General features: G+C 36.7%; 1 long non-coding RNA gene across 1 annotated transcript; it reads right to left on the bottom strand.

Annotated features, from left to right (window-relative positions):
* Window positions 1-4857: 4857 nt before the first annotated feature.
* Window positions 4858-8105, bottom strand: LOC148029715 (uncharacterized). Its single transcript, XR_015692084.1, has 3 exons — window positions 7655-8105; window positions 6731-7178; window positions 4858-6623 (listed from the first exon to the last, which is right to left on the bottom strand). It is a non-coding gene; the product is annotated as an uncharacterized LOC148029715 (long non-coding RNA).
* Window positions 8106-15559: the final 7454 nt, after the last annotated feature.

The following is a 15559-nucleotide window of genomic DNA, read 5'->3' as shown; positions in this document are numbered from 1 at the left end:
TACCTGCAACAAAAAGATCAAAATATCAAGGAGACCCTAGATTATATAACTTACAACTTGGCATTTTCATGGCTTCCTTTTATAAAATTGATGAGAAAACATTGCCTCTCCAAACAGTCTCTTCCAATTAGGCTCCAATGAGAACTGAAAAAAAAAAAATTCAATAATCTAGTAAAACATCATCTCATAAAATCTTGAAAAATATCAAATTACATACTTTTCATTGTATGGAATTAAAAGAAGCTCCAAAGATTCAAAGTCAATTGAATTGAACCAATGGTCAAAAGCACTTGCATCAAACTTACACCTCGTATAGTATGAGATGAATAGATCAAAAACCTCAATCTTTTATTGTATATCAAAGGGGAGTTCATGCATTACATACCTAGCAAAGGAATGGAGATAGTAAGGATCAACATGAAAGTTTATTGCTATAAAAATATGGTGAGTTTAGTCAAATTTTGGTAAACTATACCTCATCCCAACAAGAAGAATCGAATCGTTTACTTCTCTCACTTTATTTTGGAGAATTTGAACACAATCAAAGTCCAAAAATATCATATCAGATCTCTTGTTAATATTAGGAGGTAAAAAGTAAGAAACATTGAAGCCCTTAGGGTCAGCCCTAACTCCTTTTCAAAAGATGGAAGATTTTCTTCTTCCTTCTTTCTTTAAAACTCCCTCCATTTATCTCCCTACTCTACTATGGCCTTTTTCTTTTTCTCATGCTATCTTGCGTTCTTTTCATGTGTAACATCTTCAACCTTCAAACTAGTATCATTATTCTTCTTTCTATATGGAGGTACATTTAAAATATTGAAAGCCTTAACATAAAAAAGAGGGACTGACTCAAGAACCTTTGAAAACATGTATCTCAATATCCTGAGAATAATCATGTCTTTATCCACAAGCGTAAGCCTATGTGCATGAGCCACACATATGAAAGAATCTTGAAAAAACTCAATCAAAAAATCCAAGATAGCCTCCTGAATACAGTTAAGACCTACCCTAGTCCATCTAAAACTCTGTAGACTATGCTTGTCACAAATTTCTCTAAAGAGCCTCTAAAACGACAGCTTTGGAATTGCATTATTCAAAGCCTTCATTGCACTTCTAATCTCCTTAAGGCACCTCACATGCTGTAAGAACCTTCTTCTTGGCTTTGATTTCCTTGAAAGTTTAAAAGGCTTGAAGGACTTATATATCGTTGAAGCAAGACCACTAGGATCAACTTTTTGCTTCCTACTTAGTTCTAGCCATCTGAAACTTTCAAAAAAACAAATAATACTAACAAATTAGGAAATATCTCCTAATCTCTCATATCAATATATCTACAATCATGAAGTAGCAAATAAACACTAATCACAAAGTCTAAATCCAATTTCAATAAAACAATACAAAAGACGTGTGAAACGTAAGTAGACCTTGAAGGCTAAGGAACTTAACACCATATAGTGTTTCATACGATATAGCTGAAGGCTAGGAAACTTAACCGCCATATAGTGTTTCATACGATATAGCCTTACTCGAAAAAAAGAACCTAACACCAATTGTGTTTCATACACCACATAACAAACACGGTAGGTCTAGTCGTATTCAACTCATCTATCCTACGATGTATATTCACCTTTAACCTTCTACGAGAATCAACTCAACTTTAAGACTACTTTTTGAGCAAAATTATTTACCCTAAACATTTTTCTGCTTTTAGACCTTTAGAACATCTTCCTACTGCTTCCTTGCACTGGACTTGGTTTTAGCCATCTAGAACATCCAAAAAAACAAATAATACTTACAAATCAAGAAAGATTTAATCTCTCATACCAATATATCTTCAATCATGAAGTAGCAAGCAAACAGTAATCACAAAGTCTAAATACAATCTCAATAAAATGGAGCGAAGATATATGAAACATGAGTAGGCCTTGAAGATAGAGAAAACTCAACATCATATCGTATTTCACACCACACAAGGGAAACAATGCAAGCTCAAAATGGATGAGACGCAATATGATCTTACTCGAAAAAAAACACATAATATAATTAATGTTTCATACGTCACATGACAAACATGGCAATCCTCAACATATTAAACTCATCTACCATTGCACATCATATTTACTACATAATCGAAATTTATCCTTAACTCAAGCTAATATAAAAACTTATTTGGCTATGCACATTTACCCATTAGTATACAGTGAAACAAACTTAATTCATGAAGATGAGTTGGATCTTTTGCTTGGTATGGAATTTACACTTTTAGAGAAGGCATCCATGCCCTAGGTTTGTGCATTAAGACATGCTAATGATCCTACCTATCATGTATATGGGCATTTCAAAGACATGACATTAATGAAGAATGAAAAATTCTATTTTCATTGCATTTAAAGCCAATGGAACATCCTTGTCTCTGATTGTCCTCATTCTCTCCTCCATTGCAACTCAAACCCTAGCTTGCATAACAATAGCCAATTATCAAATCTACCTCCCTTTTCTCACTCATAGCTCTTAGTAGACATATCCATAGCCATTTAGGGAATCTACCTCCCTTTTCTCACTCATACTTTCAATAGACACATTTCATGCCTTCAATTTACTACATAGTCAAAATTTATCCTTTAAAGTTCTATAACCCGCATCAAGTTAAACGCATGAAACACGAGTATGGCTTTAATAGGACAAAAGAAACCTAGCACCAACATTACAATAGAAACTTGTAGTCCTTAGTCGTATGAAACACAAGGAGGCATCATGTGAACAAGAGAAACCTAACAACCATCACATTTCGTTTAGCATTTTTGGGGATGATTTAGTAGATGTGTTAAGTGATTCAGGACTTACTCATATTTTTTAAAAAAACTTGCATTCTTAAGTATTGAGTACATATAATGTCGATGAAACCTTCTTTGGTACCCTTGCATGGGAGACTAATTTTGTACTACAATCAAATAGCATTGTGTTGGTGTAGTTGAGCATAGAGAGGGTTTTATCTTTGAAAAAACTCCTCTGCGGTTCAAAAATCGAGTTTACAAGGATGTCGGTTTACATGTGGCTGATGTAATGTGTAGTTAATTCTACACATGGGACTAAAGATTGTTTTGCTTAGGAAGTTGCGCCTCGTCGCTTACTTTTTCAACATGATAGAGCTTTTATGTCTTCAATTTTTAAGTTTTTTCCTTTTTCTTTTTCATTTAAGGCAAATGTCCTCAAAATTAGTGCAACATACTTTTTAATAAACGTGCATGACCATTAGCATATATATATATATATATATATATATATATATATATATATAAACACTTAGGTTCAAATCTTGGTTACTTTTCTCAAATATCTTGTCTTATCTTCGACCAACTTTTTATCTCATAAGCATCACAAGCGAAACTAAGCATATGCTTAAAAAAACCATTTATTCTCAAAAGCAAGGCTTGCAAGTATCAAATATCACACTTTTCGTAATGTTTTTCTCTGCAATCTTGATTTTTGAGGCACTAAAAAAGTCCATAGGTTTAAAAAGAGAAAGATACATCAAGGACTTGAAAATTTTGTATTAGTTTTACTTTATTTTTATAGCAATATTAGTCTAGTAAACATATAAAACGACAAGATTTTGATAAGTGATGTGTGAAATGAGATTTTGTGAACCGAGGCAATCTACATTATTGTTTTCATGTTTCATGAGTTGAAAATGTTAAACAAGGTTTAATCAATGAGACTTGGAATTTCATGCTTTCTCTACTGCATCATCTTAGTTTGGTAAACATGTAAAACAATGGGGTTCTAATGTTCTTGAGGCTTTTTTTTTCAAATTTTCTAGATGTATAAAACGCAAATTCAAAGTTTTCTATAAGTGACGTATATATTGTGATTTTGAGAATTGAGACACTCAGCTTAATATTGCAACAACCCATAGATACTTAGTCAATTCGTGACAACTCATGGTCATTATGAACTTCATTCAAGCCTCTGCACTTTTCTTTCCAATTATACAAATTACACAATGCAAAAGTGAGATTTCTTTCTTATGATAACCACGCTTTACCTTCCCATTCATATGCCTTGACATCGTATACTAGTTTTGGAGTGTCAAATTAGCATTTATATCAGATAACCCATTTTTCAATTGTTTTTACCTCTGAAGTATACCAATGCTAGTGCACAAATCTCATGATCTACGAACAAATAAATAAAATTTGTGATGAGTATGCACCAAATCAAAAACTTTGGGCAAATTATTTACGTTTTTAAAAGTTAACTAGTAAGATTTGTTATGCACCTACTTACCAAGAATCATGGTTCCTTAACAGGTAGCTTCATCTATTGGTGCGGGATTCACACTCGATACCTTACATCACTTAGGAGGATCATACAATTCAGACTTTCCTTCACGAATATGCACGTGAGCTACTAAAAAGTTGTCTCGTCATTGAAAATTGACGATGGAAATTCTCTCAAAGAGAAAAAGAATATACAACATGGATAGACTTTCAATCATTTCATAAGTTTGTATATTCCAAAAAAAAAATTTAAGTTTTTTGTTTCATCTACATTAATTTTTAAATTTTGTCACTGTATATTGTATATTTTTAGTATTGAAAGACCAAGGAAAAACCAATTAGTATATGTATCATGGATACATTAAAAGTTAATTTCATTGTGTTCTCTATGAAAGAAAAAGAATGTATAATTGCAACTACATCTCATGAAAGTTAATGTATCCATGGTTGTAATCTAATATTAATGAGAAGCATAAAAAAGTGCTGAATATGTAATGCATTGAGCATATGTCTACTCATCTTCGTCAAAGAGATAACATTATACAAAAGCAAGCATTAATGAACCATTATACAAAAGCAAGCATTAGAGAATCTAATATTGTAACTTAGATAGGTGAAGGATGGAAAAATCATCTCATGTAAAAGTATCTTTGCCAAAAGAAATGCAATTAAAAATGGCAAGGGCTCAATTTGCATGTAAAGTTTTAAAAGTACTACAATAAATTTATATTTCCCGGTTGCTATGGGCTTCTAATGGCACCCCCTTTTACAATTGTTGGAAAAGCAAGATTGTAGAGATTGTTTGCTAAGCTTTCTAAGGACACATCACATTTGGACTCATCTTCGTCAAAGAGATAACATTATACAAAAGCAAGCATTAATGAACCATTATACAAAAACAAGCATTAGAGAATCTAATATTGTGACTTAGATAGGTGAAGGATGGAAAAATCGTCTCATGTAAAAATATCTTTGCCAAAAGAAACACAATTAAAAATGGCAAGGGCTCAATTTGCATGTAAAATTTTAAAAGTACTACAATAAATTTATATTTCCCGGTTGCTATGGGCTTCTAATGGCGCCCCCTTTTACGATTGTTGGAAAAGCAAGATTGTCGAGATTGTTTGCTAAGCTTTCTAAGGACACATCACATTTGCTTGGGGTGTATTGCATTGTCTATAAGGAAGCTTTTTTGGTCAGAGAGGCATATTAATACTTTGTAAAGATTACTCAAAAATGAACAAAGCATTTATATTTAATAGAGCCAAAGTAAATAAACTTATACATGCTTTTTGGTCTAGAAATTATAGAATATTAAGGATTAGCAAAGTGAGATAATTATTTAACAAAGATATCATGAACAATATTAATGGTTTTATTGTTAGCTCCTTGCTTGACTAGATTACTTTGCTGTTGCAAATTGGTGAATGTTTCACCTATATCATTGGAATGTTTGAAGACAAAATATTCAACATTTAAAAAAAATAACAATTATGATAAGTTGCAATGGTGTTATCAACAAGTTCTACTTGTGAAAGAGCATTTTTCCAACAAAAGTAAGTCAAAAGTGATAAGAGATCATTCTTATCTTTCATCATTTTTCATAAGCTTATATGTATCTCCCTTTCAACACCAAAGAATATGAAAGAATATTGGGATTTGATTTTTAAGGTTTGTAAACATATATTAAAAAATCATAGATGAATTTCTTAATATGGTTTTGCTTAAAAAACCTTGGCAGCTTTTTATTATGGTATATTTATCCGTAAATATAATGGATTCCTTATTATGGTCTTGCTACATATTTGCCCATCTTTTTAGAAGAGCAAACTTGTTTTTCAATAGGGCAAGTTTATTTTTTGGGATTCATAAAGACAGGAATAGACTTTTTCAAATTTCAGGGCTGGTTGGTAAGGGTTAGAATACTTTCCAACCTTGATATTTAGCTTCTACATTCATGACCTAGTTTTCCTTTGTCAAGACGGTCATATTTGGTTGAGTGTTACTTTTGCCTGTGTTGCTAAGCTTTAATTCTCATGCATATATTTCTCACCAGTCCAGCTTCCATCTAGGATGCTAGGGCTATGCCACCGTAGGGCGAGAAGGGAGGAAATCTAAAAAATTGGCACCGCTGCTCAACGCAAGTCGAGCTTACACAGAGGCGGGAAGATATACATGTTAATCGCGGCAGCCTTTGCAGGAAATTTTCTTAGAGCAGGAACATAACAAATTCGATGCCCACGGAAAAAGATCTGCACGCCTGTTGAAACATTTCACGGGAAAGCGATTCTCCTTCGCCCTGGACCGTGATTCTTGCGGGTGCTAGCGTATGAGCAGCGAAATCTGAACGCAAGGTTCAAAAATCTAATGTCAGTGAGGAAAGTGCGGCCCCCTACGATCCACTTATGGATCCTAGGCTCTAGCGCATGAGGGGTGAACCATCCTCTAACCTGCCATATTAAAGTGCCAGATCTCACGTTTTCCACCCGCTTTCCCTGGGTATCACCTTGCTCTTTAAGGTCGCGCATATTAGTCGAAACTTCAGGTATACTTCCAACTGCCAAGGCACCATAGAGCAATTGATCAAGTCCTAGCGAGAGAGGACGAGGACGGGTAATAAGAATTATCCATGGCCCCCGAATTTCTGAAGATAATTAAACAATAACGGAAAAGGGCAGAGCTGCGCAGTACATATCTTCAGGAATCAGCCGTCAACGCTCAAATGCCGGACCCGGACGACGCGATACAGAGTAGGGATCTTTAGCCTAAATGACACCGCGAGAAGAATTTGATGCATAGATTACTTTCGCTGAAGAAATTAGCGCAAAGGACGATCTTTAGCTGCAAATGACCCCCTCCGCACCGCCAGGTTAATTAACAGCTCATCATAGCCCACGTCTGTAGACAAAAATCCAACCAGTACGGCTCACTAAAGCGTAACAATAATTGTTTCTGCAGGGGATAACTATGTCGCCACTTCGACATACACGTTAGTTACATCATGTTACAGTCTACCCCTGAGGGAGCCTTTACCATCAGCGATACATCTATAATGTGCCACAAGAAAACAGTGTTCTAGTACCGAGCAGAAAATGTTAATGAGAAAAAACCAGGTAGCGCTTGTCACACCTACGAAAAGCAGCAGCTCGACAGGCACGATGCATAAATACAATCAAACTAACAGAGTAGAATAGCTTCAGAGGACAACATTCCGCACTGCTGAAATCAAGCCTTAGATGGTACGGACAGTGTTGGCATCATCATGAACTACAAATGGAAGTGCCAGTATCACAGGAGAAGCTAGAAACAGAAGGATATGTAGCGTTATGGATTGAGACGCCTGCAACAGGGTTACAAAACGTGCAGCCGCTCACCAAATAGCGCCTGTTACGAATGATATCACCGAGACACAGTCATACGTAAAGAAGATGGGGGACACGCTCAGCCAGAGATCGCGAGCCACCACACCGCCATCTCGGAAACCTCTCTCTCTCTCTCTCTCTCTCTCTCTCTCTCTCTCTGTATGATCGTAGATCGAGGAAGCCTCATAAAATCTGCATATCGGCACAGCATCGCTTCTACGCCCCGAAAGATGGTGTATCAATTTGCGATTCAAGGTTTTAATCATCGGCCTCCTCCGCCGTAATCAGGCAAGCTATGAGGAAACTCTTGGGCCGTGGTGAAGGGTTAAGTAGGAACAGAGGCATGACGAGAATTCTAGGGCTTGTGTCGCTTCAGAAACCCTAAAGTTCGTGTTTCCGGCCCCCCCCCCGGTTTTGAGTGGCATTAGCAATAGCTTACATGATTATGTTTTGTGTGCCTGCTAGGTTTGTGTGGGTGTTGCCCTATGTCGGGTTTTGGGGTTGCAACTAATTTTGGTTTTGCAACCACGATGGACCACGGGATAGGGCATGGTCAAGGTGGTTGCCTACCAAATCACTATATTAAATTGCATAAAGTATCACTTTTAGAACACATGGCTTCCATTGAACAAACCAACCAATCTCATCAACCTTTACATGCTTTAAAATATTTGAAACTTGTCACGCAATAGCCTCTTAAATCAATGCAATAAATACATTTTCTAGGGCTAAAAATGCCTAGTATAAATAGGTCATTATATACCAATGGGGATGCCGATCTAGTTTTTGATCTTGATGAGAATGGCCTTGGCAATTATTGAGCCAAAATCATTCATGGGCAAGAGAGTTGAGTGCCTTTATTACCCATACCAAGGGCATGCAAAATCTTATTAACGAAATTGTCAACTGCAGTGAATGTACTTATGCATTCCACACTAAAGGTAAGCAATTTGATTCTTAAGTGATTCTATAAGCCCTAGCTATAGACATGCACAAAATTAATCAAGAAAAGTAGGTGTTGTTCATTATGCCCCAAGTGCATGCATAAGGCTAATGTTAGCCTCCCTATGCATGCTCTCTATAATAACTACTATGATTCCTCTACTAATGGATTCTTTAGTTCTTCATGGGGTGCATCCTAGTCGAGAGAAATTTCCTTAAATGGTTTGCATCAATCTTCAATCCTCATTGTTCTTTGTTGAATTGTTAACAAGTTTGTGGAAAAGGGTTTCTTCCACATATTGGTTGGCTTGAAATGTGATTGGATCTTAGGCTATATAGTGGGCTACAAAGGAGACCTTATGCATTTCCTAGCTTACAAACCATATTTGAGGCAGAGATTTTCACTTTTATTCAAGTGCTTGTTGTAGTGTGCATTATGTTCCCCCTCTATCTGCAACTCCTAAGGAGTATAGAAAGGGTTGTATTTTGTGGATAAAAGGTTGGAATCTCATGGTGTACTAGAATTCTAGGATACTATATGGTTTGAAGTAGTTTGTGAGGTGTCCTCCCTATTCCTAGATGCTTGCAAGGTAATGGGGCACTTTAATAGGGAATGCCCTAAAAGCTTAGCAAATGATGAGGAAATTTTTGACCAAATCAAGGAAAATTCCCACAAAAAAAAGAGGTGCAAGCTTCGATTGTATTTGTACCAACAAACAAAGCTAGGAACCTCTCTTAGAAGGAGAAAATTGAGACTAATATTGGATAAGTCAAGTAGCAAGTACTAGAGATAAGCAATCTCATTTTTTATAGAACCAAGAACCTAATAAGGATATCGAAAGGAAGGTACCTCTAATGGTTTTGCTAGGGTAGACAAACAGAATCTTATAGTCTCAAAATATATAACCACCCAATCATAAATGTAAGGAGTTGGAGAAAAGCTATGGAATAACTAACCATAAGTAAATGGCAAGGAAGCTTTAGAGATTCACAAATCTTTACATCCCACCCAAAGGGGCTAGATATTGAGAGTTCATTTGATCTCTACTTATGATATCTCAGATTATCTACAAAATGTGAGGTCTCTATTCAAAAGGCAAAAACATTAATTAGAGATCGATGTAGAAGATTCAATGGAGATGTTATTTTACTTCAATGAGGTTAAGTGTGACTTGTATCATGGCCTTATCTTGTAAGACCATGGAAATTTTATGAATACCCCATCTAAAGGTTTGGAAGAGGTGGATTTGTGGTGTTGCTTAGCTAATTATCATCGTTTGAAGGATAGTGCTTGTGGGAGAACACAATTTCTGTGGAGGAAGAAATGACCACTCACATAGGGGGATTCTTCTATACATGCCAACAAGTTGTATGCATGGCAACAAGCAACTAAAGTTGAATTAGAGCTTATAGACTCGATAGAGATTAGATAGGGGAGTAACCAAAGAAGCTACGCTTGATATAATAAGCATGAGAACAACACTTTGAGGGCAACGTAGCTTGATAGATGTAACGTGTCTACCTATCAACTTTCCATGCACGTTTTTAGAGGTCCATCGAGAGATGAATCTAAGCAATGCCACCCAGCACTCATATGGAATGTTACGGGGTTTGTCGCATATGGTTTCTGGAGTCCGCCTTACAATGGAATGTTCGTGGCCGAACCCACTAGGATCGACTTGAAATTTGGATTCCTAGTGGTCAAGGTCTCTTGATAGCATTCTAGCATTGAGTCTTGGACATCCTACCTTACACAGAGTTACCCAAGCCAAAGCATACCCATACCGCACTTGGTTCAAAGAGAATGGGAAACAAGAGGGACAAGTCACTTAACCTCCCTACCCATAGGGCATAGTCCCATTCCGGTCCCCTAAAACGACATGAATCGGGGTTCTAACCTAACAATTTCTAAGGGTCAAGTGACCTTGTGAGAAACCTCCCAGTTCTCTAGGACCACCCTGACAGCCAGGTAACCTTATATGCTCTTCATGCTGCGTATGACTTTGTCGTGTAGCACTAGGATGCAATGATTGTATTTGGGTACAAGGGTTTGGGTGACCAAACCACAATGCACCATATGCATAAATCTATGCAAGGTCATCTATGGTTGCAGAAAGAATTATCCTATAATCCCCTATGAGTTCATTAACTATTGAAAAATAAATTTAGGTTACTTGTTAAAATGGAGTCATGCGCATGATATAACCTATGTCTCAATGAATAGCAGAGATGGCAATTAGTACTTGGATATTCGAATATGAATTGTCCATACCTGACGTTGTATTCGTATTAGCAGTAACACCCTGGCCGATGGCTCCATTGTTGGGTGAGGGATTACCATTGGTGCGTGTCTCACTTCGTTTGGGGGCCATACTTCCAGCTTATAAATCTCTTTTTCTCTCTCTCTCGTCGAAGAGATAAGGTGCCTGGGTGACTCCTCTATTGCGAAGGGGGGTTAAACTTATGGGAAAAGGGGAGAAGAACAAGCATGTGTGGTCACCCTCTAAGGAGGGGAAAAGAAGGAGACCCTTGAAATATTCCTCTCTCTCTCTCCCTCCCTCCCTCCCTCCCTCCCTCTCTCTCTCTCTCTCTCTCTCTCTCTCTCTCTCTCTCTCTCTCTCTCTCTCTCTCTCTCTCTCTCTCTCACAACCGACAGCAAGGGGAAAATAATGTGATAGGGAGGGAGGAGGGGGGGCATGACACGGGGCCCCTCCTCTTACCTCTTATTTAGGCGGCCAATTTGGCCTACTGCCATGCGTTTGACACTTCTGGGGGAAGAAGAGATAGGGGGGAGAGAGAGAGAGAGGTGGCACACGTGTGCCCCTCCTCCCCATTAACATCATCATCATCTACATTGTGATCGTCATCCTCCTCTTCATCATTGTGATCATCATCATTGTCATCGTCCACATCATCTCCTTCTCGTCCCAGATTCACCGTATCATACTTCATCTCCCCCTCCCTCCGTCAGTTGTTGGCGTCGATAGGGGGCGTAATTTTTTTAATTAATTTTAATTGTTAAAAAAAGGGGGGTTCTATGCAGAGCGAGCGAGGGATATTACAATAAAGCTTTTACAACATCTAGCAGTTGATGCAATAATCTAATACTCGAAACAAGAGTGCTTTCTAAATTCTCTTCTTTTGAACACTTCCCTTTGTTAGTTTGATTTTTTATTATTAAGGTTGGATGAGTCTCAAAGGGTCCCCCACGCTTCAAGCAAAATCTTTCTTTGTTAACACGTGAGGCTTGATCTCACCTTTACAACAATAATGTCACATAATATTAAAATTGAGTGACCCAATAGCCAATTAGGATTCAAAATTTTAGGCTATTGCTTAAGTGTATAAAGTCTACATTGAAGATGAAGCTGCTAGAAGGTGAGGAATGGTGTCCCAAGTCACTCAAATTAGAAATAACCTTATTAATGTATTTGCACAATTTTATAGACAATTAAATTGCATTTGACTTACTATAAGAAGCTAAAAATCACCTAGAGAAACAAGGGAAGTCTAGACTTGAAGGATCTAGGGTTCACTCTAGAATTTAATACCTAAACTAGGAAATTTCTTGTTTATTATATTTCTTAACACAATCAAGAAGAAAAAGAATAGGAACCAATCTTGAAAGTTTGAATAAAATGTGGATAGGTGATTGTGAATGAGAATTGAATTCTTGAAGTCTATAGTAATTTTCTATTTGGTATTATTGGAGTACAATTGTTTGGTAGATGACTGATATTTCAATAATGCACTTAAGTTTTTGGAGCCATCCCTTCATGTCATATCTAAAGAAAACAACCCTTTTCGATCAAGATTTCTTGTTTGAGAAGTTGCAATAGGTTGTGAAGCCACTAAAGAATAAGAAACCCATAGGTAAAGATGGTTTTCATGTAGAATTTTGCTACACTTGTTCAGTATTATGTGAAAAAGACTATTAACAGTATGATATGATTGATTCTTTGATGTTTTCTATTGTATTTTGAGTTTGGATGATGTTTATGTGGTTTTTGAGCTATTTTTTGTTGGGGATAAAGGCACCATGCCTAACCACCTATGTACACTACAAGTGGTGGGTGCCCATCATTGTCACTTCATTCTTTATTCTTTCGGTGACATTTGAATAAGAAAAGGTCAATCACACATTGTGATTGTTGGAGTTCCCACATACAATGTCTCTATCTCTCGCTCACTTGTTCCATTTGCCATAGCTCTTGCTTCCTCTTATGTGCTTCCACTTGAGCTCTACCTTTCAATTGGCATCAAAGTCAACCATTCAAGAAGTTTTTTCATCCTTTGCTTCAACCTGGATTCAAAACTTCAACTCAAGGTTCCATGGTATAGCCATTATTTATTCCTCTCGAGGTATGCATTGAGTCTTTCCTTCATTTGGCTTGTTCCAGCTTGCTCTGTGCTTATTAAGGAGCTTTCCCAAGTCTTAACTAAGCCTTTGAGTGCTTTTTGAGCTAAGGAGTAGCCATTTTATCCATTTTGAGTGGATACAAAGCATACTGTAGTAATCATGGACAGGTATGGCAGCTTGATAGCACCGTTGTAATTTGGTCATAACTTGTGCATACGATATTGGATTTAGGCATTCTATAGCTAGAAATGAAGAGCATGAAGAGAGGCACAAATCTTGTACTCACAGAGTTCATTCTATGTTGTTTTCTATTCTTCGTTTTGCATAGAGCAGAATAGTTTTGGTTTGAACAACAAACAATGAATTTTATAATGCATGTTTGATGCTTCAGGGATGGTATTTTGGTGCATGAATGGTATGGTTATATTGTTGGGACTATTATAACCTTGAAATAGCTCAGTTTTCACTATCATTTCAATGCTATAATAGCTGGGGCAATAAGCATTTATTAGGAAATTTTTTATGCCTAATGCTCATTGATGCTTTACATGATACTCAGTGGGGATGTACTGGTACTTTGGTTGTTATGTATACTCTTTTATATGCTATGGTATGCTTTTGAGCTAAGATTTGAACTCTGTTACATTAATGGATCTTGGTTATGGTTACACACCATAGTTACTTCAATGGCTTATGTTGTTATGGGCTTGAAAAAACTATTAGGTTTTATCCTCTTGACTTATGGTTCATGTATCTTGGATACTCAGATTTTATGTACTTGATGTTTTGAGCATGCATTGATCGTTTGGTATCCGATTATGTTCCAGTGGAAGTTATCTGCGCTACGTTAGATGTTACATAAAACTTTGGATTTATGCAATTGAGCTTGAGGTTACTTTCACCGAGACCATGGGACACTTACTTTGTGCACATGCTCTCTTGATATGTATCGGATGCAATTACTCTACAGTGGGCTAATTCGATCACTTACTTTGAACCTGGTACTTATACTTGTCAATGTGTTATCAATTATATTTACATGCTTTTGGGTTATGTATTGAGTTTTTCTTAGTGGGTTATGCATTTGGCACCTCTCCTCTCATTACCCTAAGATCTCCTATGTGCATGATGCCTATGCCTATTGTATATATGACTACTGACACAATAGCCTTTGGTGTCAGTTGTTCTTTGCCTTTCTTTCTTGGCTGCTCATACTTGGTTGTTGGCATATTGTTGCAGTTTAATAAAGAAACCTATCATTTGACTTTTATGCATTCTATTTGAGGGTAGTCACTTGGATTTGACAGTTACTTGATTACAATTAGTGGAAGCTCGTTCTTTTGGTAGTTTCTCTTAACCCTTGATTTGGTTGTGAATTTGGAAATGTTTTGTTATCATTTTCAATAGTTTATTTATCTTGGATTGTACTTTCATCTCTTGAATTATGGATAGCTAGTGGGTCAAATGAAAGTGCTATCTTTAACAGTAAGAAGTTGGATGGTATTGTACATTACAACTATTAAAAGTCGCAAATATGGTAGATGCTAGTATAAAAATTGCACATTAAGCCATTGAGATGTGAGGGTGTAAAGTTTGAATGCTTTGATATAGAGGATTGGGCTGAACTAGATGAGTTATGTAGATCTACAATCATTTTGACAACTTCTAAGGAGGTCTACTATAATGTTTTCTATAACAGGCAGAATGCATGGGAGTTATGGAGTAAGATTCTCAATGTCTATGACAAGCAGAGCTCAGCCTCTTAGATGTATTGGCTAAAGCAACTCATAAACCTTCATATGAATGAGGGGACCTTCATGTCCATCCACTTGAATGAGTTTCATTCTATTTTAAGCCACTTGTATTTGCAAGGAATTGAATTTCAGGACAATCTTTCTTCCTTCTTATTTTTGGTTATATTGCCTAAGTTATGGGACACATTACGTACTACTATGTGTGCATTATGCCTACTAATGGGCTGAAATTATAGGATATAGAGGGTGTACTCTTGAATAAAGAGGTTAATAGAAAGAATATTGATGCTTCCTATAGCTCTCATGCTTTGACAGTTAGAGGTAATAATGGTAGAAGCACTAATGACCCCTATGAGAGAGACTCTCAGAAGTCTCATTCTCAGTCACGTGGAGAGTCTCGTAGTAAGTCCTATGACCATAAGTATGCATTGACTTGTTATGATTGTGGAAAGCATGGTCATATTTGACCACAATCCCATATAATGCATGATGTGACAAGTGCAAAGAAAAGGAAGAGGATAAAGTGCATGAAAAGATTGATGATTATAACATTGTCACTAGTGAGTCTAGTGTCAAGATTGAAGAGGCTAATGTCATGTAGTATGATTTTGATGATGGCTACATACTTGTAGCTTCTTCTCTTGATACTTTCTAGTCGTGCCTCGTCCACCTATATTGAGTGTTGACTGATTGATTCAGGGATTTCATTTCATGTCACCCCTCATCAAGAGTGGTTTCACTCATAACATAGCATGACAATATCTGTTAGATTGGGTAATGACTTTGACATTGGATATTGTTGGTATTGAAGACATCCAGCTATATTTTACTTCAAATAATATGTTTACTTTGCATGATGTG

This window comes from Lygodium microphyllum, chromosome 10 (assembly GCF_053477565.2).
Source record: "Lygodium microphyllum isolate KBCC chromosome 10, Lygodium_microphyllum_v1.1.10, whole genome shotgun sequence".
NCBI classification, from domain to species: Eukaryota; Viridiplantae; Streptophyta; class Polypodiopsida; order Schizaeales; family Lygodiaceae; genus Lygodium; species Lygodium microphyllum.
Note: the sequence above shows the minus strand (reverse complement) of the source record. Positions and strands in the feature narration are given on the sequence as shown.